The sequence below is a fragment of the Eschrichtius robustus genome, chromosome 6, assembly GCF_028021215.1.
Source record: "Eschrichtius robustus isolate mEscRob2 chromosome 6, mEscRob2.pri, whole genome shotgun sequence".
Taxonomy (NCBI): Eukaryota; Metazoa; Chordata; class Mammalia; order Artiodactyla; family Eschrichtiidae; genus Eschrichtius; species Eschrichtius robustus.
This window is the reverse complement of record NC_090829.1, coordinates 18,652,267-18,675,707: the sequence shown is the minus strand read 5'-3', so window position 1 is coordinate 18,675,707 and position 23,441 is coordinate 18,652,267. Positions and strand designations below refer to the sequence as shown.

Sequence of the window (23,441 nt, the reverse complement as noted above, 5' to 3'; positions counted from 1 at the left end):
ATTAGAAATGAATTACAGGGAAAAAAACGTAAAAAAGACAAACACATGGAGGCTAAACAATACGTTACTAAATAACCAAGAGATCACTGAAGAAATCAAAGAGGAAATAAAAAAATACCTAGAGACAAATGACAATGAAAACACGACGACCCAAAACCTATGGGATGCAGCAAAAGCAGTTCTAAGAGGGAAATTTATAGCTATACAAGCCTACCTAAAGAAACAAGAAAAATCTCAAGTAAACAATCTAACCTTACACCTAAAGAAACTAGAGAAAGAAGAACAAACAAAACCCAAAGTTAGCAGAAGGAAAGAAATCATAAAGATCAGAGCAGAAATAAATGAAATAGAAACAAAGAAAACAATAGCAAAGATCAATAAAACTAGAAGTTGGTTCTTTGAGAAGATAAACAAAATTGATAAGCCATTAGCCAGACTCATCAAGAAAAAGAGGGAGAGGACTCAAATCAATAAAATCAGAAATGAAAAAGGAGAAGTGACAACAGACACCGCAGAAATACAAAGCATCCTAAGAGACTACTACAAGCAACTTTATGCCAATAAAATGGACAACCTGGAAGAAATGGACAAATTCTTAGAAAGGTATAACCTTCCAAGACTGAACCAGGAAGAAACAGAAAATATGAACAGACCAATCACAAGTAATGAAATTGAAACTGTGATTAAAAATCTTCCAACAAACAAAAGTCCAGGACCAGATGGCTTCACAGGTGAATTCTATCAAACATTTAGAGAAGAGCTAACACCCATCCTTCTCAAACTCTTCCAAAAAATTGCAGAGGAAGGAACACTCCCAAACTCATTCTATGAGGCCACCATCACCCTGATACCAAAACCAGACAAAGATACGACAAAAAAAGAAAATTACAGACCAATATCACTGATGAATATAGACGCAAAAATCCTCAACAAAATACTAGCAAACAGAATCCAACAACACATTAAAAGGATCATACACCACGATCAAGTGGGATTTATCCCAGGGATGCAAGGATTCTTCAATATACGCAAATCAATCAATGTGATACACCATATTAACAAATTGAAGAATAAAAACCATATGATCATCTCAATAGATGCAGAAAAAGCTTTTGACAAAATTCAACACCCATTTCTGATAAAAACTCTCCAGAAAGTGGGCATAGAGGGAACCTACCTCAACATAATAAAGGCCATATATGACAAACCCACAGCAAACATCATTCTCAATGGTGAAAAACTGAAAGCATTTCCTCTAAGATCAGGAACGAGACAAAGATGTCCACTCTCACCACTATTATTCAACATAGTTCTGGAAGTCCTAGCCACGGCAATCAGAGAAGAAAAAGAAATAAAAGGAATACAAATTGGAAAAGAAGAAGTAAAACTGTCACTGTTTGCAGATGACATGATACTATACATAGAGAGTCCTAAAACTGCCACCAGAAAACTGCTAGAGCTAATTAATGAATATGGTAAAGTTGCAGGATACAAAATTAATGCACAGAAATCTCTTGCATTCCTATACACTAATGATGAAAAATCTGGAAGAGAAATTATGGAAACACTCCTATTTACCATTGCAACAAAAAGAATAAAACACCTAGGAATAAACCTACCTAGGGAGACAAAAGACCTGTATGCAGAAAACTATAAGACACTGATGAAAGAAATTAAAGATGATACAAATAGATGGAGAGATATACCATGTTCCTGGATTGGAAGAATCAACATTGTGAAAATGAGTATACTACCCAAAGCAATCTACAGATTCAATGCAATCCCTATCAAATTACCAATGGCATTTTTTACAGAGCTAGAACAAATCATCTTAAAATTTGTATGGAGACACAAAAGACCCCGAATAGCCAAAGCAGTCTTGAGGCAAAAAAATGGAGCTGGAGGAATCAGACTCACTGACTTCAGACTATACTACAAAGCTACAGTAATCAAGACAATATGGTACTGGCACAAAAACAGAAATATAGATCAATGGAACAAGATAGAAAGCCCAGAGATTAACCCACGCACCTATGGTCAACTAATCTATGACAAAGGAGGCAAAGATATACAATGGAGAAAAGACAGTCTCTTCAATAAGTGGTGCTGGGAAAACTGGACAGCTACATGTAAAAGAATGAAATTAGAATACTCCCTAACACCATACACAAAAATAAACTCAAAATGGATTAGAGACCTAAATATAAGACTGGACACTATAAAACTCTTAGAGGAAAACATAGGAAGAACACTCTTTGACATAAATCACAGCAAGATCTTTTTTGATCCACCTCCTAGAGTAATGGAAATAAAAACAAAAATAAACAAGTGGGACCTAATGAAACTTCAAAGCTTTTGCACAGCAAAGGAAACCATAAACAAGACGAAAAGACAACCCTCAGAATGGGAGAAAATATTTGTAAATGAATCAACGGACAAAGGATTAATCTCCAAAATATATAAACAGCTCATTCAGCTCAATATTAAAGAAACAAACACCCCAATCCAAAAATGGGCAGAAGACCTAAATAGACATTTCTCCAAAGAAGACATACAGATGGCCACGAAGCACATGAAAAGATGCTCAACATCACTAATTATTAGAGAAATGCAAATCAAAACTACAATGAGGTATCACCTCACTCCTGTTAGAATGGGCATCATCAGAAAATCTACAAACAACAAATGCTGGAGAGGGTGTGGAGAAAAGGGAAACCTCTTGCACTGCTGGTGGGAATGTAAACTGATACAGCCACTATGGAGAACAATATGGAGGTTCCTTACAAAACTAAAAATAGAATTACCATATGACCCAGCAATCCCACTACTGGGCATATACCCAGAGAAAACCGTAATTCAAAAAGACACATGCACCCGAATGCTCATTGCAGCACTATTTACAATAGCCAGGTCATGGAAGCAACCTAAATGCCCATCAACAGACGAATGGATAAAGAAGTTGTGGTACATATATACAATGGAATATTACTCAGCCATAAAAAGGAACGAAATTGAGTCATTTGTTGAGACGTGGATGGATCTAGAGACTGTCATACAGAGTGAAGTAAGTCAGAAAGAGAAAAACAAATATCATATATTAATGCATGTATGTGGAACCTAGAAAAATGGTACAGATGAGCCAGTTTGCAGGGCAGAAGTTGAGACACAGATGTAGAGAATGGACATATGGACACCAAGGGGGGAAAACTGCGGTGGGGTGGGGATGGTGGTGTGCTGAATTGGGCGATTGGGATTGACATGTATACACTGATGTGTATAAAATTGATGCCTAATAAGAACCTGAAGTATAGAAAAACAAACAAAACAACTAATACTAAACTTTCATTGGGTTATTTGTATGGAAATATGTTAATATAAATGTTTCAGACATTACATGAAATTTCTAAAAATCTTATATGTTCTGGTATAATGTTATAAGTAATAATCCTAGTTATTACTTTAAAATGTATATCTCAGAAATAACTAATTTTCTTGTCAACTGCATTATTATGAACTTTCATCAAATCTTTAACCGTGGTCATTTTTAAGTCTTTTGTCATTTACAGACAGTTCTGGGTGTACTCTGATGATTTTGCAAATATGTTCCTATAAAAGGGTTTCATCTTCAAGAAATTCATGGAAAAGACTCTGACAAGTACAGGTTTCTGGTAACTGACTGTACTGCTGAACTGAATGAATAAGCATTTTCAGAACTCTAATGAAAAACTGATGAACTCATAAAAGTGCTAACAAAAGATCAAGATGAAAAAAAAATTAATTACATGGGACTGAGTGAACTGATGAGGATGAGTATAATTTTTGTGACTTTCTGTCTGAATTAAAAAAAAAAAAAAATCCCACAAGGACTCAGAGGCAAAGAATATACAAATCAATTTTCACTGCAAAGTAAAGGAGCTGTTACAGTGGAGGATTACTGGACTGAATGTCAATATTATGACATAGTATGAGTGTGTTTCATGTTTGGTAATTGCAATCATTGTTGCTTTTGTTGTGGTCATCCATGTACAATGCTTGGTATCAGTCTATTTATCTCTTGTAAAAATAAAATACAGTGTGTGTGTGTGGAAAAAAAAAACACCTTCACAGAAACATCAGCATAATCTTTGACCAGCCAAGTTGACACATAAAATTAACTATCACAGCCTCATCCTTTGCTTGTCCTCCACACGCACAAAAGTTCTGGCTATCCCAAACTGCAGGAAATTCTCTATGTCATGCTCTTTTATGGCTCTGGGTTTTTACATATGCTGTTCCTTCTTTATGGAATACTCTTTTCCTGCTTTTTCACCCGGTAAATTACTGCTCATTTTTCAAGGCCCAGATTAAATGTTACCATCTCTGGAAAATTCCCTAGGCCCATTTCCCACCACAGTCTGAGTTAGATGCCCACCTCAGTGCTTCAATCATAGAATTTATTGAATGCATTGAATTACAACTGTGTTTTTGTCTTTCTCTTATGCTAGATCTGTGAGGGTTTTAACCCCACAGGTATTAAAATTAGATATTATTAATTTTTATATTTGCAGCATCTAGCTCAATGCTTGGCATGAGATGGGTGCTTAGTAACTGTTTGTTGAATGAATGGACTATTTTTTAATGAAGCAAATTTTGTTAAGAACAAAATATAAGTAATATAAATAAATGGATTTAAATGGCAAGTAACCCAAATAGGGAGCCTTATCCATTCAAATACTTTAAAGTCCTTAATAACATTTCAAGAATAATAAAACATTAGGGTGAGCAGTTTGGCTATTAAGAAAATGTGTGTATTTAGCTTCTCTGCCTCTGGCTCTATTTATGCTGCTAGGTCTCCCATATTTTCTTTAATATTAAATTCCTCAAGCATAACTGGAGCTGTTCTTTAAATAAAGTTTATCTACTTCTCTTAATTAAACTATTATCAACCAGTTAAGAAGGGTGTGGAGATACATGTCTTTCAGCATCACCAGGCTGAACTTCAGTTGCTATTTCCCTGCTTCCCAGAGCATGTCTCATAGCTTGGCCTAGTCAAGTTAGTCCCACCAACAAGACCACAGCAGTTCCTCATCAGGGTTCCCTGGGCTTGCTCAAGACAAGCTTGACTGAGAAGCTATTTACCACCATCAGCCCTTTAGAAAAAAACACATTTTGTTTATTCCTATTACAAAAGCAATATATGTTTATTGTAGAAAATTGAGAAATGTGAGAAAGCAAAGAAAATAAAAACAACTCATAATCCTACCACCCAGAGATAACTACTGACCCTTCCAGGCCTTTTTCTATTTGTGAACACTGTTTTCCCCAAAAATGGTATCAAACACTATATCCTATTTTATAACTTCCCCTTTACTTATCAATGTATTGTAGACATTTTTCCATGTCATTAAATATTCTACAACATCAATTTTAATGGCTAGTTAATATGGATCCAATATTGGGTTCTGAACACAACAGGTCAATCATTAACGTCAGCTTTCTGAGAGTTGAAAGGCAAATGGGATGACCAGCTGCCACCGATCCTTTACACAGGGATAGATCCATAACCATCACAGGAAAAGTCACATATGTGAAAAGGTACAGATAACAATGTTGAAGTTTTCCCTGAGTGTAAATGAGGAAACAGTTTTTGATGGCCAGGGGAAGATTGTGAAAGAATAAATAAGAGATAAGTCAAGAGGATTCATGTTTCCTCTTTGCTCTCTGTTCAGACGTCATCTACATAGAGAAACTAGCTGAGACCAGTAGTGATAAAGTGTCTTCATTCATTTTTTGTGTTTATTTAGGATCAATACACTGTTTGGTTTTGAAAGGATGTGAGGCAACCATTCAGCTAGAGTTAAAGGAAAAATGAAACCACAGGAAATATCAAGCACAGGTGCTTCAAAGCACCTGGGAAGTACTCTTTTGGATTGTTTCGTCCTGAATATGGCTCTAGATTCTCTAACTATAAGGATAGCTATGGTTATTTAGCCTCTATTCTGTGACAGGCATATATTAAGAACTTTATTTTATCATTTAAAGGTCAAAACAACTCTATGAAGTAGGTATTATAATCTCCATTTTATATATGAGGAAATAGGTTCTCAGAGGTTGGGTAACTTGCCAGTTAGTGGGTGACAGAACTAATTAATGGTAGAGACAAGATTCAGGTCCAGGTCTGCCTTCCCAAGCCCTTTCTTCCGTACTACTCTGCAAAGTAACCATCCATGGTAGGCAGAATAATGCCCCCCAAGCCCCACCAAGATGTCCACATCCTAATTCCCAGAACATTACCTTATATGACAAAGGGGAATTAAGATTGCAGATGGAGTTAAGGCTGTTAATCAACTGACCTTAAAATAGGGAGACCACCCTGGATTATCTGGTTGGGCCCAATGTAATCACAAGGACCCTTAAAAGTGGAAAACAGAGATGGAGAAGATGTGACAACAGAAGCAAAGTCAGAGTGATGCAATGTGAGGACTCAGCCTGCTGTTGCTGGCATTGAAGATAGAAGGGAATCATGAGTCGAGGGATGTGGGCAGCCTCTAGAAGCTGGAAAAGGCAAGGAAGTGGATCCTTCCCTAGAATGTCCAGAAAGGAATACACCCTGCCAACACCTTGATTTTAGCCCACTGATAACCCGAACTGGACCTCTGACTTACAGAACTGCAAGATAATAAATTCATGTTGTTTTAAGACACCAAGTTTGTGGTAATTTGTTACAGCATCAAACAGAAAACTCAGACACCATCATTTTATGAATGTCTAAAGATCAGATTTGTATTCTTAGAGAAAAGATCCAAACACTTAGTACTGGTGTGGAAAAGAACTGCCTGCATGTAATCCATGATTTTCCCCAGAAAAGAATTGTTGATCTTCTTAAGATCTAGAAAAGTGTTGGATGAGACTACAAAGCTCTGGGTCAAGTGACATGGACAAGATTATTTTAGCCTGACATAGAAAATATTTGCTGGCTGCTTACCCCTGTGATACTGTTTGAGACATCTGCTTTTAAGAACCACATCCTCATGGATCATCTAGAAAAAAAGTGAATTATAAAACACCTCTCAAGGGCTGAGTAAACTGCTCTGTTGGATGTAGTTATTAAATACTGAATCAGAACTTTGGTTGGATACCACCAGATAGGACTTTGGATTAATAACCAATGCTGGGGGACTTCCCTGGTGGCGCAGTGATTAAGAATCCGCCTGCCCACGCAGGGGACACGGGTTCAATCCCTGGTCGGGGAAGATCCCACATGCCGCAGGGCAACTAAGCCCACGTGCCACAACTACTGAGCCTGCGCTCTAGAGCCCGCGCACTGCAATGAAGAGTAGCCCCCACTCGCCGCGACTAGCGAAAGCCCATGCGCAGCAACGAAGACCCAACACAGCCAAAAATAAAATAAATAAATAAATTTATATATTTAAAAAATAACCAACGCTGGACAACAGGTCTAACCAATTCTTGAGGCAGCAGATTTGAACTTGAATTTTACCTCTATCACTTTCTGCCTGTGCATATATCATGTAACCTTTCTAAACATCAGTTTCTTCATTTGTAAGATGGGCTGATATTACTAACTTGGAAAGGTTATTAATAAGGACTTAATGAAAAGATGGATCAAAAGCATCTAGGACAATACCTGGCACATAGCAGGTGCTCAATAACTACTAGCTTGCTTCCTTCATGTTAGTCAAATACTGTGAAGATTTTTTTACTAGGATAGAAGAAATGCTTATTTTCCTCTCTGATCTGTTTCTATAGCAAGAAGGCTTACTTATAGTTTATAAATTGCTAAATTTGGAACTTTTTTAAAGGATAAAACAATGCACTCTAGGAAATGTGCCTGGAGGCCCAGATTAAAATCTGCTCCTCCAGCCCTTCCAATGATTTGAGAGACTTCTGATTCCTTGTATTATATCTCTTCCTGATTGAAAGAGCTAGAGTGATTTTTGTTATCTGTAACTAAACCTTGCCAGATACACAGATGCACTGTGTATTACATCATGTGATATGTAAAATTGAATCCCACCAGTCAAGGAACCTCTCCTTCTTATTCTGCTTTTAACAATATTATTTTAATACAGATGCCAATAAAGCATTAATATTTTGAAATTTATGGAAGAGTATTCATTCACACATAATGCCAGTCTAATGAACCAAAGGCTGAAGATAATGCTGGTGATCCCTTCCAAGAGTCTTAAATTGCTATTAATTCTTTTCTTGATGAGACAGGGTGGTGAACAACAGTAATTCATAGTAGACAATTTGCTTACACTTTGTTCCTCATGTGGTTATTGTTTCAGAAAAATAGCCTAAAATTTATCAAGAAAGTTAGAATAGATTTTTGAAAGAATCAACGAGGATTGGTTGGTAGTCTGGAGTAATAAAAACATAAGGTTTTCATAAAGATGGGTAGACAGCACTTTGAGCTCATACTGAAGAAATACATGTCAATTGTAAATAACTTAGGACTGCTAATTAAGACAGAATCCGAATAATTCCTTCAAGCCATCTTCTACTAGAAACCTTTTAAATTTTATGTGATTACTTAGATAGTTCTCTAGAAATGCAACTATCAAGGCAAGTTTATTATAACTTCCTTACACATTCTGTCTACTCAAATCTTCATCTAGGCCCAGCTAGCAAACCAGGCCAAGGGACAAGTATTAAAAGTCACTCAGACCTCTGATTTTTTTAAAGTGCTTTTCTGAGGAGACTCAGAGCCACAGAGAAGTCAGGAGCCATCACAGTATGACTCCATCTCCTCCCACATCCATGCTGGGCAGGACTTTTCAGCACATCTCAAGTTTTCTGGGTTTTGCAACAGCCCAGGGTAGCTCCTTAAATCTGCCATGCCTACTCTCTCAACAGACCTAGGCACTACCTAAAGGGAGTTTGCCAAGTCACCATCTCCTTTGTGGTCTGTGAGTTCCATGAAGGCAAGAGAGTTCTCATTCATATTTGTATTCTTAGCACACAGAGCACATTTAACAAATATTGAACAAAAATAAAGACTCAGTCCTGAACTGCATTCTACAACTGCTCCTTGAACTCTGTCCCATCCTGCTGTCAGTTATCACAAGCTCTACTGTTCATTCTCCCATTTCTGTCCTGGTTTCACCTTTGAGATTGTCCTCACACTGTTATCTTTGCTGCTTGGCTGCAATTCTGACTCTCTCTGATAGAGATATTGGTTCCAGAACCCTGAGGAAGCCTTCTCCTGGTTTGGCCTGCCACTGGACTCTATGCTGGCCCCATGCTGGCCCAGGATTGTCACAGCAGCCCAGCCAAGATATATGTGGGACAGGGGTCAGCATCCCTGCAAACTTCTTGGATTAAGACAACTTTCATTTGAGCTACGTTATTGAAGAATTTTCCATCTAAAAATAGGAAAGCCCTTCAACCCCATTCCTCATGCTTCCTTGTCTTGTGAAAGAGATCCTGAACCACCCACCAAGAAAGAAATAAGGAAATGGCAATGAAATCAGACTGAATGAACAAAGGGAGTAAGGGTATTCACTGAAAGGTTGGCATTGAGCATTTGGAATTTAAAAGACCAAAAAAAGTCTTGGTTTTACCTTTTTTTTTTCCATTTTCAAAATGTTTCGGTGGCTAAAATAAGTTATACTTTGAATTCACTTAAGAGCAATGAATGTTAATATATTAGAAGTTACTTCATGAAATAAGGACAATGTCTTTACTTCAAAATACTTCAAAGTAGTCATCTGAATATTTGACAGAAATATTATATTTTATTAATCCTGTGTTTAAATGATTGCTTAATTACTTAGTATTTTCATTTACACTAGCCAGAAGAGATTACTTTCCACATTTTAGATTTTTCAGAGTAAAAATGATACAGTCTTAGACTAGACTTTAAATTGGCTATAAACTGGGTTTTTTTCACACATAATTTGTGAATATAACTGATGGTAGTTACTCTTAGGTATTTATCCCAAAAATGTTACATTGGGGGTCCTTGGGGATGAATTCTGATCTTTATATTCACATTGTTGGCCAGTAATAAACTGACATTTGGCCTAAAAATTAGTAGGCTATGTAATCCTTCACTCTATCCATGCGCTTCTTGCTCTTGAGAAAAAATAATTTACTCTGAGAGTCTGAGGGATAGCTAGCTTGTTGCACTGTGGAATTTGATTTTGGTGCTCTGACCCTGATAGCCCAGCTCTTCAGTAGGGCTCACTTTTGTATTACTGTAGCAACAGCTAGCTTTTGTTTCCATAGTCAATGACTGCATCTCCTGACCCTGACAACCGTCTCTCAAATTCATCTTCTTACTTAGAAGAAACAGCGGAGGAATGTGGATGAACCAGTCTAAATCCATCATAATTGCTGTATTTTGCTGGTGACAGGTCCGTGGTGACATCCTGTGTGAGGGTCACTCCCTGTGCTAACAGATGCACAACAGCACCAGAACGGTATGACAGCTCACTCACTCCAGGTGAGAAGAGGTTTGGGGCACACTAGGCTGAATGATAAACTCCTCAGCATGCTAGCTAACATCGCTTAGAAGAGGGATACTTAGGTGAGAAAGAATCCTTATTCTGGGCTGAATAGCAGAAGCTGCCCACGTGGATGTGGGTCAAGGCTCCTTAGAAGGGGCTGAGATAGGCTGAAGTTGGGGTCGTGGCTGGCTGAGCTGGGGATGAAGGCTGCTTAGCTGAACTAAGAAGGGCAATGGATACCGGATTCCAGAGTAGGCCAGGCTGGGAGGAACAAGGTAGAATGTGGTCTAAGTAAGCTAAGAAGAATTGCGCTACGCTGGGCTATGGGAGAATGAGAGCGAAGCCTCAGGATGTTGCTGGGCTGTGTCAGTCTGGGTTATAGGAGAGGAGAAAATTACAGCTAAAGGACTTGGAGATGAGGTGAGGTAAGGAGAGAGATCGGATGGGATGGGTATGGGGTCGGGGAGAGGCAGGAAGGAGTAGTGGAGAGATGCACCAAACAGGAGCCCTAGCGCAAGTTTGAGCTGGAGACTCAGCTGACAGTTCTAGGGCAGAAGGTTAGGAAAGGGATAGCCAGGGACTATCAGCTGTGCAGGAGCTGCTAGGAGTCAACAGCTGGCTCTGGGAAGGACAAAGAATGAGAAAAAAGAAATCATTAAATTTGTAGGAGCAGGAGGTGGGAAAGAGGGGTAGGGATGAGAGTTATCATTCTGGTTAGAGCTGGCCTAAATATTCTATGTTGCCATCACCTTGGAAGTTCTGGGCATGTTAGTTGCTGTGTAGGCAAAATTGGAGAAGCCTGTCTCCTCTGTACTCAATTGTGGCTAATGACTTTAGTAGACTCTAATGAACTGTGCATACCAGGAAAGGAAAAGGTTAACTGAGATTGAAAAAAAGCCTTATGTGGCAGTTTTCAGATAAGCAGGTTGACTTGGCTTGTGTGAAGGTGATGATGCCTGATTTGGAAAAGAGCAATTTATGTTGTACCGTTTTAAAATCCATTCTGGCACACTGTGATGAATGTGTTGGCTGGCAACTAAGAACTTGCTGAAATGCAAGAGTCTTTCACCGTTTATAATCGACACTTCCCTTCCAGGAAAGAGCCTTTCTCATCTCTGAAGCAGTGGACTTATCAATTTGCATAAAATATGCCATTCTCAGTGAACATATATTTATCATCTACCACTTACTTTCCTACTGTCTTTTTAAAAAAAAAGCTGAATTAGTTTACAGTGAATCAGCACCTTTAAATTCAGCTGTGCTGGGTGAATCTGTCAAGAGTGGCAGGAAGTCATCGCTAGGAGGGGGAGGGGAAGGAATAAAATGATCCTTTTCTGTTTCCATGATCTTTTTTGTATGTATCTAAGTGGTTAAATCACCAATTAGGTTAGATGCTAATTAAATATAAAACAGATTACAGCACTGTTCTGATATCTTGTTAAAGTTGTACTTACTAGTTGTTTATTCTTCACCCAATTCTCACTAGACAGGATCAAATAGCTCAGCTGAGTTCAAAGAAGGCTGCCAGTCCCCCAGGTCTTACACCAGTCCCTGAACAAAACAGGAACACCCAGGGTCAACAGCCTACTCTCAAATCCCTCAAAAACTACATATACCACCTGCTCACATTTGCCCTGTTCTTGCTGCTGTTTATCCATGAAAAAGCCAAGCCTGAATTTTCTCTTGAGGCCAAGATTTATGGAAATGCCAAATGAATCAGTTCAAAATTTTACACATTTGGTTTCATTTAATCATAACTGATTCTTCACACTATAGACACCACTCAATGAAATTACAACTCGGTCACATCTCTCCATATATCAAATTTTATTAAACTCAAATAACATAAAGCAATTGAAAAATGGTGACCAGATGGCATCTTGTTTCAGACCAAACCATAAGTCAGATTTTGAATGAAACTTGACAACATCTGGTTGCTTAAGTGGCATACCTAGATTTATTAAAGTCGTTCCACTCCTTTAATGCCATTTAGAGAATACACACAAATATATAATGCTACTGCAAAGCTGAAAAGAGACTTTATAAAGTCCCATCACTGGCAGGGACATTGTATATGAAGGAAAAGCACAGTATAATCCATCCCATCAAGAGTTAATTTTACCAGCAACATGTACCAAAATTTAAAATGTGTGAACTCTTTGACCCAGCAATGCCATTTGCAGGAATATATCCTAAGGAGATCACTAGTAAAGTACATAAAGATGGCAAGCAATGATATTCATCATGGCTTTCTTTACACAATGAAAAACTGGAAATAACCTAATTGTCCTTTAATGAGGGACCTGTTAAATAAAAACATCAATGCAATATTATGCAGTCATCAAAAAAGATACTATATATGTATATATACTGACATTAAAAAACCTTCATGTCACATTGCTAAGAAAACGAAGGGTATAAAAGAGTATTCATGGTATGACTTTATATAAAACAATTTATATCTATACTTACAGATGGTGAAATTTCAATTATTCAGCACTTTCTTCTTTTTACTTTTTAGTTTAACTTTCCAGATAAGCATGCATTTACTTTAAAATCCAGGAAAAAATCAAGCTATTTTCATTAGAGGAAAAAAAGTCATTACTTGGTATTTCAGTTAGACAAAAAGTCACCCAGGAAGCCAAATGTAGCTCTTACATTTCTGTGCCTTCTGTTGCAAAGAAAATTGTGGATAAACAGACCATATTACAGAGAGAAACTGGATGGATGGTGTCTAGAACCCAAACCAAAATAGAGGTGAAATACTACATAAACTAAGGAGGATGCCTTTATTATACATAGTGTTTGAAACAATTAATTCATTGCACATGTGTGTGTGCATTACTATATTTTCAGGACTAACAAAAAAAATAATATGGATTCTAAATGGCAGCGAAGAATATAATCATCATTGGTTTTTCTTACATAAGTTACCACTCTATAAATCTGTGTTAATGTGGAAAAATCTGACCTGAACAGATGGACCTCATGCTGTTTTCTAAAACATGAACAGATTTCTGATCTTCTGGACCAGGAAATGGAGTCAGCACTAAAACAGCGGACCCCATCATCCATCTCCTAGAATTTCAATTTAAGGAGCTGCTAATAAAAGCAATATTCCCTCTTTAGAAATAATAGCACAGTGATATGTTTCTGTCCTAACGGAATGTGCTCTCGATATAGTAGCAAAACATAGTGGAGATTGGTTGCAAGGGAGGTGCTGGCTGACTGATCACTGAACTGCACCAATTTTGGAGAATCCCCTCACTGTCGTTCTTGGCAGGTAGCATCATTTGGCAGCTTCCATCCTTCATTCTCCAAGTTTCTCATGGAAGGCACAGTCCTGAGGGCTGCCACTCCGCCTGGTTAAATCTTCATCTCATTAGCCCAATGGCCCCCTTTCCTTGAGCATCTTCACAGGAGCAGTTTCACAATAGATACCCTTGGGCTTGAAGTCCCAATAAAGGGCTCTCAGTCAAGTAATTAGCAACTTTGCATTTTTTTTTCCCCCGGCTCCACCACTTTCTAGCTGTGTAACTTAAGGCTGTGAGGAGGCTGGTGGAGGCAGCAAGACTGGGTCTGAGGAGGAATTGGGGCCAAGGGGATGGCCCACGAGGTCAGGATATTGGTTATATAAAGGGAGAATGAGGAAATAGTTAAATACCCTGAAGATGATGGGAACCAGATTTCTTACCATCAGAGAAGGAAGATACAAACAGAAAAAGGGTGAAGACTAGAATGAACACTGTGGTGTTGGAGTGCAGTTGAAGATATTTGAGTAAACACATTTTAATATAAATAGATGAATAGATATAGAAATAAATATAGATGTGCTTAAGAGTTTCCCGGTTCTGTCTGCTAAGATGGCCCTAAAGTAACAATACTCCAGTAGCAATGACCACACCTAGCTCCCAGATCTTGCATTCTCTACTAAAAGGAAGCTGGGCTCTTTGGAAAAATAGCTTTTGAAATGACTGAAATGGTTGGGGCAGGAAAAGTACAAGATGAGCCTGGAACATCTTACACTAGAAAGTACTCTGATAATAGAGATGTCAAAACAACACAAGAAGCAGCTTGAATGGGATTCGAATGGCCAAATCTGTAACAATTTCAGCCTCAAAGTCAATAATCATTAATCATAGTAATGGGTTATAATCCACCTAATAGAATAGAAATCCACAAGTCCAAACTAATGTAAATAAATGAATAAACAAACAAATAAATAAATAAAAGAAGAGAAAACTCTCCCTTACAACAGAATACCAACTAGTAAAGGTCAAATGAATGTTGGAATTGGAAAAATTGCCATTTGGCAATCATCATAGTAATAATTTATTTGAGCAAGAACCATCATAAAATAAGTGACCGAAAGTTTGTTGAAGAATAGGATGTTTACATAGTCTCAAAGTGTCTCCCCACAAAATGCTTATAATTACAAAGGGAAAAATAACAACTTTACAGTGGAGACGTTATCACCTTAACCAAGTCATCAAAGTTAACATCACCAGCAAAAAGACAAATCAATATTGTGTCCCTTAATAAGATCCACTGAAAAAACACAGTATTGCTTCTATCATTTTCCTGACAAAAATGTATAACTAGGCCAAAAATGCATGACGTGCATCAGACAAACCTAAATGAGGAACATTCTACACAATTAATGGCCTGAACTTTCAAAAATGTCAAGGTCACTAAAGACAAGGAAGAAATGAGGAACTGCCACAAATTAAAGATTAAAGAGACAGGACAACTAAATGCAATTCATAACCCTGGATTTAACTCTAGACAAGAAATAAAAAACATTTTTCCGAAGAGGAAATTATTGGGGAAAATGGCATATATTGAATGAGGTCTGTGGATTCAATGGCAGAATTATATCAGTCTTAAGTTCCTCATTTGGGTGATAATTCTGTGGTTATGCAGGAGGGTGTCTTGTCTTTAAGGAAGACTACTTAAGTGTAGTCTTCCTACTTAAGTACTTAGGGGTAATTAGGCATCACATCTGCAGCTTATTATCAATTGGTTCAGAAAAAAAGAGAATGTATATGAATGAATGACAAAGCAAGCATTGTAAAATGTTTATAATTGGAGAACTTGGGATGAAGTATATATGAGAATTACCCTTCACCCCAAGAGTTCATTGGACTATGCGTGCAAGTTTACTGTAAGTTTGAAATTATTTCTAAATAAAATATGAAAAAATATACTGGGGATAACAGAATCTACCTAGATTTTTTGGGAGAAGTACACGAGTTAATATGTGTGAGGTGCTTAAAGCAGAGCTAGGTATACAGTAAATGTTAAATAAATGTTAGTGATGATGGTGATAGTGGTAATGAAGTCCTGAACTTTACACCACAACTCATCTGAATCAGGACAAGTTGACTCTGGTTCACTTGTTTGTTTTCTCTTTTTAGATTCAATTTAGAAATTGAAAAAAAATATTTATTTACATTTGAGATGCTAACATTATTAAACTTGTTTACTGTAGTTTAAGCACACAGTGTTCATGCAGAACAGTATTTTATAAACTGTTGTCCTCAAGAAAAAAGGATGTTAGTAGTATGTTTTAAATAATCAAGATCAAGTTTTTGAAATTTTCATCCTTCATTAATTTAGGCAATATGATAATAATGAGATTATATGATAAGTACATACATAGATATATATGTCTTTGTCCAAATACACTATATACATTAACATGTATATATTTACTATAGGGTAACTATATACAATATTATAATAATATGCATAGAATTAAAGACCATGAGAGTTGAAAAAGGCTGTGGAGTTCATCTACTCCAATTTCTTTGAAAGTAACTCTAGCCTCTACAGCAACCCCAACAAATAGTACAGTTTCCGTTTGAACCTACAGTCACAGAAAACTTATTCCTTCTCAAGACAGCCACCTGGGAGTCATTCTGATTGTTAGAAAATTCTTTTTTAACATTGAGTCAAAAATCTCTCTATATGTAATCTCCAGAGTCTGTTCCTACATATTTGCTCTGGGGTCACTAATTAATTCCCTCTTCCACATGACATTTCAGTATCAGGAACTACTATTTCCTACCCTCCCCATCCCAGGTCTCCTATCATGAGTTTTCTCTTCTCCAAACTGAAAATCTTCTCTTTCTCAATTATTCCACATATAATCGTGGTTTTCATCTTACCACCTTAACCATTCTTCTCTGAACATATACCAGTTTCTATGATCTCTCCTAGTCAGGAGATCCTGTTTCTATGAGGGCAGCCTGAGATCACACCAGCTATTCTGGCAGCCTCATGCGTTTATGTTTATTCCTTCATTTGGTCAATATTTACTAGGTGCCTATGATGTGGAAGGCACTGTGCTAACATAGTATGAGAGATAAAATTAAGAAAACAGGGACTTCCCTGGTGGCGCAGTGGTTAAGAATCTGCCTGCCAATGCAGGGCACACAGGTTCCAGCCCTGGTCCAGGAAGATCCCACATGCCGCGAAGCAACTAAGCCCGTGCGCCACACTACTGAGCCTGCGCTCTAGAGACCGTGAGCCACAACTACTGAGCCCACGTGCCACAACTACTGAAGCCCGTGCTCCGCAACAAGAGAAGCCACCACAATGAGAAGCCCACACACTGCAGTGAAAAGTAGCCCCCGTTCACCGCAACTAGAGAAAGCCCATGCGCAGCAATGAAGACCCAGTGCAGCCGAAAATAATTACTTAATTTTTAAATTTTTTAAAAAACAGACAATGGTAATAAAAGATAACTTTTAAAAAAATCAAGAAAACATACGCTTTCTCTTAAAGAACTTACATGTTCATTTTGGAGAAAAGAAATATGCTAACAAGTACCACAAAACAGACACAACAAGTGCTATGCATGTTAAAGGAAGTTATACAATTAAATATGTATTTGCTTTAACATCAGAGTACTAGAGAACAAAGCAAAAGTAATGACAATTTCAGACTAGACCTATTTTGGTTTGGGATAGCATGAGAACCAGTAAAAAGCAGCAGCTTGGGATTTAAGCAACATTAAGAGAGAAATTTCCAGATTAGGAGAATTATTCACAGATTCAGAAGACACAAAGGGTTCATAGTTTTACCCTTAAGAGCTCTGACAATGGGCTCAATAATCACTTGTCCAGAGTGATTTACATGCAACTTTATAGAAAGGCAAGAAAATAAGTAGACTAGACTACTATGCACCAGGCTTATACCAAGGGCTCAGTGTGTATTATTTTACTTAATCCCACAACAACCCCAACAAGGCAGGCACTAATATCAGTCCCTCTTTAAAAAGAAAAAAAATTAAGCGAAGATCAGCAAGCTTCAGTAACTTGCCCAAGCTTACAAGGAGTTTACTATGGCAGTCAGCCTTCAAATCCAGACTGTCAACTTCCGGTCCAACTTGAGGCCATCAACTACTTACTATCCAACAAAGCAATATCTGGCAAATTCTCACCCACGTCCCCACAAACTTCCAGGTGAACTACTTGGAGAAGGCTCTCACTAAACAATCTGTTCCTCCTCTGGGCTCAAGAACAGTTTCTACAGGACTCTGTTACAGTCCTTGATACAAGGTATCAATGTGAATTGTGTATGTAACACAAACCCCTGATAAAGTGTTACTGCTCCAAGAACAGAGATTGTGTCCTTATGTTCTTGGAATCCCCAGGCCCTAGGGCATTGCCAGACTCAACAAATGATGGGAGAATGGCATAGCTGGCCCACTTTGAAGAAAGTCACCCTTTTAACCAGAGACCTCTAATTCTGGGTCTAATTAGTTGTGGTGCAGAGCTTTGGTTGCCACAATGCTGCAACCTAACTTTATCTTCTATCTCTTAACTCTAACTAAATTAAGGGAATCTGGGAGTTCCCTGGCAGTCCAGTGGTTAGGACTCCACGTTTCTACTGCAGTGGGCACAGGTTTGATCCCTGGTCAGGGAACTAAGATAATGCAAGCCTCATGGTGCAGCCAATAAAATAAAATGATTTTTTTTATAAAAGGGAAGGGGAAAGATATATTTGACTACATAAAAACTGAAATTTTCTATACAGCAGAAAATATAAAGTTTAAAAATAAAAAAATCAAGAAAAAATTGCAACATGTAACAGAGTCTTTAGTATACAAAGAGTTTTTACAAATAAGAAAAAGAATATAAGCACACCAACAGAAAAATAAGGATATGAGCTGGAAACTCACAAAACAAAAATAAGTATGACCAATAAATATATAAAAAGATGCTCTTTACTGCCTATTGAATTGGAAAAAAACCCTGATTTTGGTGATAGTGTGGGGATACTGACATTCTAATTCAGTGTTTATGTTGGTATATATTGGTACATCTTTTCTGTAGCACAATCTAGAAATAGTGTTCTTCCAACAAATATTTCTTGAATACACATATATCTGACACTGTGCAGATACTGAGAACATAGTAAAGAATAAAGCACACACGGGAGGAGACAGGAAATAATTGAACAAATAAATAAACAAATCAATGTATCAAAAAATAAAATGTACATATCCATTGAACCATCAATTTCACATCTAGGATTTTTTTTCTAAGAAAATAAATAAGTGCACAAATGTTTGTTCAAAGATATTATTTGCAGAACTGTCTAATAACAGCAAAAATTGGAAATAAATAAATGTTCATTATTATAAGATTGCTTAAACAAATTATGTTCTGCCAACATAATGCAATATTATACAACACTTAATGATGATGACCTAGTTTTATATGTATTGGTTTGAAAGACATTAATGATAAATTACATAGTGAAAATGCAACCAACAGAAGATTGGTCCATTTAAAATGCATGTGTGTTCATCTAAGAGAAAATCTGTTAAAGTATGGAAGTTCCGTAAAAAACTAAAAATAGAGTTACCATATGATCCAGCAATCCCACTCCTGGGCATATATCCAGAAAAAATGAACGCTCTAATTCAAAAAGATACATGCACCCCAGTGTTCATAGAGGCACTGTTTACAATAGGCAAGACATTGAAGCAACCTAACTGTCCATCAACAAATGAATGGATAAAGAGGATGTGAGATATATAGATATAGGTATAGATATAGATAGATAGATACACAATGGAATATTACTTAGCCATAAAAAAGAATGAAACAATGTAATCTGTAGCAATATGGATGGACCTAGACATTATCATACTAAATGAAGTAAGTCAGACAAAGACAGATATTATATGGTATCATTTACATGTGGAATCTAAAAAACTAATACAAATGAACTTAATTACAAAACAGAAACAGATGCACAGACCTAGAAAACAAACTTATGGTTACCAAAGGGGAAGAGGGGGATAAATTGGAGTATGGGATTAACAAATGCACACTACCATATATAAAATAGATAAATAACAAGGATTTACTGAAGAGCACAGGGAACTATATTCAATATCTTGTAATAAACTATAATGGAAAAGAATCAGAAAAAAAGAATATAATGCTTATATGTATAACTGAATCACTTTGCTGCACTCCTAAAACTAACACAATATGGTAAATCAACTATGCTTCAATTTTTAAAAAATCTATTTACAATGGTTTTTTCTGGTTTTATGTATTTTTGTCACCTAAATTTCTTACAGCGAGCATACATTTTATGAGAGAAAAACCACAGATGTTCAATGTTTTGAAAAGTATATATGTAATCTTTACAGAGTTCACAAACCACATCCCACCAGTATATTTGAAATTGTCAGCATTATGATACATCTTAGTCATATTTTCTTCAGATTATAACTTTCCATAAGATCGTTAGCTAGCTATTGTTCTGTATTAAATTTTTCATTAATTCTTTTTGTTTAAACTTCCTTTAGCAACATCTTTTTTGTATCAATATCAATTTTACATCTTTCTAGACTATCTTTGTTCTGGAATTAAAATATGTGTAAATACTTCGTTGCTCAGCAAAATACCAAACACTTTAATTCACCTGTTCCCAAGGTTTTGTGACTTGGGAACAGATAACTATGGAAGTTAATGGTTCTGCGGAGTTCAGAAACACTAAAGGTGTCAAAAAATAAAGATGGATTACAAAAGAAGCTCTGGAAAAAATGTGTGACTTGTAGTGTGTGATGGCATTGAAAACCAATGAGTGTATTTACATGTGCGTAACGTTTGTGTGCATATACACATACATGCATCCTACATATGCTATGCATATGCATACGTGAGAGTTCATGTTTATGCTCACCCTGTGTCCTCCCATGTAGGTGAATCAAACCTGTTATGCATATGCTTTATCTGCACCCCTGGGCGAGCCACATTTGCCTTCATGTTATCTGCGGGAAACCAGCATCAACCCATCCGCAAAGGGTTTCAGTGTCGAGCCGGGGAGCCGGAGCCACTCTGGCCACCTGCCTTGGAGAGCGGCTACTCAAAGGTGCGGAGTAGAACCGCAAGGCAGGCCGCCGCCCGGGAAGTAAGCCAACGAAGGAGCTTGAAGCACTTCAGCACCACGGACACGGGCAACCCCAATCGAGTCCTTTCGAGCCGTAAAGCCGGCGGAGACCGCCCCTTCCCCAGGCGCCCCCAGCCCTCTCCGCCTAGTGCGTCACTGTCTCCGGGCCCTCAATCGTCACTGAGACGCCAGCTTTCCATCCCGCTCCTCGCCAAGCCCGGCAAAAGCCTGGCCGGAGATGCGGGTCCGCGCAGCCCTTCCACTCGCCCTTCCTGCTGGCCCGCGCCACCCTGCCATCCTCTTCTCTCTGAAGAGGCCAAACGGGCGCACGAAGCGTAGAAATTCTACGGCCCAGAGCCGGGTCACGGAGGGGTCCCGGAGGTGGGGAGGCTGAGCGGACTTGCTCTGCGCCTCCACCCGCTACGTTCGGCCGCGGCCTGGCCCTTCCTCCTTGCCCTCGCCTTTCATTGGGGAAAGATTTCTCCAAACCGTTTATTCTCCGCGAAAATCTCAACCCATATAGACTGGCGTCCAAGAGTCAGAGACAGACAACAGAGTAAAGGAAAATACTCATTCTTGGCCCTATTTCTAAAACCATCCAGCATTCTTAAAAGTTTGTATTTGAAATTGATCCCATGGCGCCACAGGGACTGTCCCTTGTTTGGGTGAGCTCCTGGGCGAAAGGAAAGCAGTAGCTCCTGGCCTTTATCAGAGAGGCCGGGGAAGGACCCATACATGCGACGGCGGCAGGAAACGGGGGCGCACAGCTGATACTGACCCTACCGAACCCGTGTCCAGGTTTTCCAAGAAAGCAGTGCCGGGAAGTGGGGCCCCCGCAGCCGCTCAGGCGTCGAGCAGAGCCTCCGCAAAGGCTTGTAAAGGGGGCGGGGCGCTTCGCCCAGGGCCCGGCCCAACCCCAAAAGAGGGACTCGGCCTCTTAGGTGCCTCGGCTAAAAGCGAGCGTGTGGGGTTCGGGGTACGCTCCCACTCCTTAAGGGTGGGGCGGCCCGGCAGGCAGGGTCAAGGTCCCAGTCCGCTGCTGCCGACCAGCTGCCGGGGCCCGGTTACCTGTGTGTCGCGGCGAGGAACGCGCGCCCGGGGCTCCGGCCGGGGCTGCTCGCTGCCGCGCGCCTAGTCCAGGCTCTGAGCCCACTGAGGCCACCGAGCGCTTCGCCTGGAAAACCGCGGCAGGGGCGGCTGAGGCCGCCTGGCTGGGCAGGGAGAGCGGCGCCGCAGGCACGAACCCTGCGCCTGCGCCTGCGCTCTCCGCTACTCCCCCTCGCTCCCCACCGGCAGGTGCCCAAGTGGAAGACCGCGGGGGAGCGCCGGGGATTTGTGCCCCTTACTCGCGCGGTGGGAGGGCCCAGGCGCCGCGAAAGTGCCTTCCGGGATCGCTTTAGCCTATGCCCTTCGAGAGACCGGGTCTGCCGGAGTGACATGGTTTTGAAGCAATCGCCGGTCTGCCGGAGTGACATGGTTTTCTGTAAGGGGGCAGGGAGGCAGCCTCAATCCATTTCCACCTGTCCCTTTGCGTTTAAAAGTCGCAAGTCGATTCCTTGATATTTAAAATATGTCTAGCATCAGTAAATCGTGGTCCGGGAAGGTCTTCGGGCATCCCCGACTCCACCTGGCGTTTTACCGATGAGGTCTCTGGGGCAAGGGTCTTGACGCTGCAGATCTGGTTCCTGGACTGAGGTCTATATACCCCAGTCCCGTGCTGAATGAATACAGCTTCTTGGAAACAGGGTCACGAGGACAGGCAGGAAGGCCATCAGCATAGGCCAGGCAAGGAAGGGTGAGGCCTGAACCAAGGTGCTAGCTGTGGGAAAAGATAGGAAGTGACTGCTGGTTTTTCCTCTGTCCTTCCAGATCCACTCACCACCCTGTTCTGTGACTCAGGGCTGACTTTTATGGGCGACATCAACTGTCCTCTGGCTTTTGCCTGGTTTTGGCCAATGGGAGGCGTGTGCAGCAGGTCCATCACAAGGCAGAATGTTGATCACAGGGCAGGATGTTATTCAGGACCTCTCCCCTACATTCTCAGAGGGCCATTCTATTAGCAGTGGCTGCATTCTTTATCTGAACGCCATTACTCCAATCCTGTGGCCCTCTCCTACAGTTCATTCTTAGTTCTGTTTACCACTTGCTGCCCTTGCCCCTGCAGGCCTGGCTCCCAGATGTTTCCTTTAACCCTGCCCACACCTTTTTAAATAGTCTCTTCCTTAAATTCTCAACTATCCCCTGGATGTGCCATGCCATCTTTATCCTACCACTTTTTTCCTACCATTCCAGGACTCTATAATACTCCACTGCGGTTGGGAAGATTCATAAGAAAAAAAAAATGTGTCAAAGAAAGATGGGACTTTTGGGACTTCCCTGGTGGTCCAGTGGTTAAGACTCCATGCTCCCAGTGCAGGGGGCCCTGGTCAGGGAACTAGATCCCGCATGCTGCAACTAAGAGCCCGCATGGTGCAACTAAAATATCCTGCATGCTGCAACTGAAGATCCCGCATGCCCCAACTAAAGATCCTGCATGCTGCTACGAAGATCCCACTTGCCACAACTAAG

The 23,441-nt window shown here is 39.5% G+C and overlaps 1 protein-coding gene across 1 annotated transcript in view; it reads right to left on the bottom strand.

Moving 5' to 3' along the window:
- Positions 1-22,011, bottom strand: part of SLC35G2 (solute carrier family 35 member G2) — a 37,159-nt gene extending 15,148 nt beyond the window's left edge. The window contains exon 1 of the mRNA XM_068547319.1: positions 21,942-22,011. The gene's annotated coding sequence lies outside the window, so the exon portion shown is untranslated. The remainder of the gene's footprint in view (positions 1-21,941) is intronic.
- Between the last annotated feature and the right edge of the window lie 1,430 nt (positions 22,012-23,441).